Genomic DNA, 3,925 nt, shown 5'->3' with positions numbered 1-3,925 from the left:
CGCCGCACTTGTTTCCTGATTAATGCGGTACATCTCGTCGTTAAGGGCAGCTCGAGGAACAAAAACGAAGGAAGCGACGCGACTATATATAGAGCATGGCGCTCGCTCGCGCCGTGTTTGTTGATTCGCTTGCTTAGTTTTCGTCCCTCACGTTAATTGCCCCCAAACCACGAATATGAAACAACACGCCCGCCTTGTTGCTCTTCTGAACACAGGTGCAAACCAAGGCAAATTAGCATCAGCTGGTTCACGTCGAGCCGCTGCAGCTGTGCGCCCAAAAGCACGGAAGATCGCCGCAAGCTTAAATGTTTCGCTGTTGCGCACGCTTGACGCAACAAGGGATTCACTTCATACAGACAGGAGCACCTAACAATTCTACAGGCTGTCGCAGCTAACGTTTGTCAGGGTTTAAAAATATGCGAATTCCACGCAGCTGGACATTACCAAGGTAACGTTGTTTGTCATCGCTTGGAGATAGTCAACTTATTTCATTTTCATTCCGCTGAATTAGATAATTAGTCCTAATTAATTAAACAACTCGAATATTTTAATTAGATGAAAAGCGTCAATGAGAAAATTGTGGAGCGGCATTAAAACTCCCGATGCACTCTCTAAGAAATCCACGCTTATCTAAGTTTGCGGTTGCAGTTTTTTACACGCTTAATCTAAGCGTGATATTTCTCCACGCTTACCGATCACACCTGTTAGGAGTGATCAGCAACCCCTCTCCACGCTTAGCAGGCGTGATAGGAACCCCTATTTCCACGCTTACTATGGCGGGACCGTTATCCACGCGTCGAGACGGCGCCAGGCCGAGAGGGAAAGGGAATGGGGTCTCTTTCTTGAAGAAAAGCAAATATTCTAAGCAGCGAAGCAAATATGACATATTTGTTCCTGAGGTAAGCCTTTTATCCAAAGTATTCATTCCCAGAATGTGGGATACAATGAAACGTTCATGTTTCAAAACAAAACTTACAGAGTCAAACTATTTTCAGATCACGGAGAAAGCCTATGTGTTTACATAAGCTTGATTTAAATGCGCAACGCATTGATCAATTTTTTTATGTTGTTTGCACCCATGATATTTCTTTGCTTTTTCTGGCTTTATAATTGATTGCATAAAAATTGGCCCTATGCTGCCGGACATGTTGCATATTTCATATAATACAAGCATAGACACATCACTAGTGCATTATCTAAGGATGTGTCATCACAGATCTCATTGCTTTCCTGCTCACAACCGCAGACGACGAGCCTTTTTTCCCCTCAGACAATGTAAGGTCCTACAAGGTCATTTTGTGGTATCTGAAAAAATAAAACAAGAAGTTTTTATAAAGATAGTATAACGCTTTAGAGGTGAAAACACGTTTCTTTTAGACTAAAAACGTTAACTAATGAACATTTGTTTTTTCACTGCTTTAACACTTATTGCAGGCTCATCTGACATTTCTGCTACGGGGCGCTTTTGAAATGTTGCGGCTTGGAAGCTTTTAGAAGTAGGCGTTATGGGAAAGAGGGTCAACTGACCGCAGTGTTAAAAGCATGCTTTGGAAGCCTAGGTCGCAAACACGCTTTTCAAGCGACGAGTGACCGCTCAGAAAATTTCAGTACTTTTGATAACACAGAAGCAACTTATTCAATTTTAGTTCATCTTCATCTATCCTACTTCCAGGCCTTAGTTCGCTTTCAAATGCGACCTGGAAAACAAAGGAACGGTGCGCAAAACGCACTTAGGTGAGACACATAGCTGAAACTTATTTTAGTTCATCATGCTCTCCATAAAAATAAAGTTAAGAACTTCGAACACAAATGGCAACGCATTCGATGGAACCTTTTAATGTCGAGGCGAAGATAAGCTAACAAGTCGTATTTATTGATAATTTCCCACAGAATGGAGATGGGCATGTTGGGTCATTCTACGTGCATTTGTCACTCGTGAACTCTCACTGTATGCATAGATGGGCTTGCAGCTGGTAATTAAGAGCTGCATAAGTACATCTGCAAAAGACAAGAGTGTAGTCATGTTCACTGGACACAGTCACACTTCTTCTCTTTAAAGCCCAAAATGTAAAATATGGGATGCTACACATAGATAGATATCGTAATTCAGAGGGCAATCCAGGTTTGCAAATTAAGTGTAGCACGTGTACTTGCAACCTCGCATGCAGCGCTTCTGAGATGTCGCTTACTGTCAGTCGACAAATGGCGGACAAAATAATGAATTTTCGATCTATCGGCAGTGGTGTACCGTGAACGGCAAACGCGACAACTTTACTGATGAGCGGAGTCGCTGGCAGTGGAGAGACGTCAGCGACGTGCAGCGGAAAACCACCTCACTCGTGCAATTTACAAAAAAGAGTCCGCCGCCGGACGACGTGTGGCTCGCCAGGAAGCTCGCAGTGTGTCTGTAGCTTAATTTCGGTTAACGCGTTATAATGCAGCCATCGGTATGCTTCTGTAAATTACGCTAAGCGATTTATGGTCACTCTTTGTAACGCTTAATGAGTATTTAATTTTATTTTCCGTTGACCCTTCGTGGTGAACAGCACACGAGATTAGTCGTATGGGACGCCGCTTCTCGTGCCATCCCTGCCCGAAGCCCGTGTTCACCAGAGCATACACTAGACGGGATAGGCTGGTGGTGTGAAGTTAGTTACTTCGATAAATAACGTTTCTAACCAGCGATATGTCTGCCGAGCACGTAAGTTCGCAATGCGGAGCGTATAGGCGCTAAACTCTATATATACCGCAGTCACAGCAGTAGAATATACAAGGCGACCACGATCTCCGATCTCGGAGGCCGTGGTCGCTCTAACGTTCCCTTTGCGGTTTCAGTTGGAACCGTGGCATCACTGGCGAAAAAATAATTCATCCACAAAGCGAGAGCAGCGACTTTCCGCATTTAGTCAACAGCGCGGTCAATCGAGGCGTCGTCACCTGTTAAAGGATGCCAGCGTCCCGGCTGCCGCAGTGTTTAAATGCGAAACGACAAACGAAACACTCTCGAACGCACGCTTGTACAACAAAGCACTACCGACAGCTTCGCCATTACCGCCACTGAGCTCGGCCCCGCCCCTTCCGCGTCTGCGAGGCTTCGATGGTGGTACCGCTAGGCCGTATTGAGTGGCAGCTATACATTCCATTGGAATATATGACACGAAGGAGCCCTAAGAATTATTTGTTAAAGAATACGGTAACGTATTAACATGCAATTTGTGCATATAAACAAAAAGTACAATGTAACTCAAAGTAAGTAAAATCAAAAATACAGGTAAAATATTGCAATTTCAGTTTAAGCAGAAAGCATTAAGGAAACGGAAGTCGAACGTGCGAAAGTACACGGGCTTCTAGTTAGAGGGTGGAGACATGCAGAGACATCAGTATTTAACTGCAAGCTGCTTATTGGTGAAGTTTTGTTGAAGAATACACAGATTAAGGAGCATAGTTCAAGTGGTATAATAACAAGTATATAGCCTGACATCTGTCCTCCGTAGTTGGTTCGAGTTGGTGGCATTTCCTATTCTGGAATAACCTATAGGCGCTTGCGTTGTTGATCTTTCATTGTCCTCGTCTTACGCGCTCTTTCCCCGTCCAAAAGCTAGGCAACTAACGCGTACTTTTAACGCGATAGCGTTAAGGAGCCCGTGTCGCAGAAAATCCGGCGCCGGCGGCCCCGGTTTATAAGTTTATTTCGGCAAGAGGCGAGACGAACACCGAGCCAGAATCACGGCGCGGCGTCCCGAGTCGGCGTCGGACGTCGCTTCGGCAAAAGAATTTCGAGAGCCACGCATACCCAACCCCTTCTTTACCACCAAAGTTGCTCACACCTTGTCTTTCATTCTTTACAAAGTGATGCTTCGGAATTTCGAGAACGGCAGCACGCACACAAAATTAATTAAAGAAAGAACACCGACAGCGCATGTAT

This window comes from Dermacentor variabilis, chromosome 2 (assembly GCF_050947875.1).
Source record: "Dermacentor variabilis isolate Ectoservices chromosome 2, ASM5094787v1, whole genome shotgun sequence".
Lineage (NCBI taxonomy): Eukaryota > Metazoa > Arthropoda > Arachnida > Ixodida > Ixodidae > Dermacentor > Dermacentor variabilis.
The sequence above is the reverse complement of the archived record's forward strand: the minus strand, read 5'-3'. Positions refer to the sequence as shown.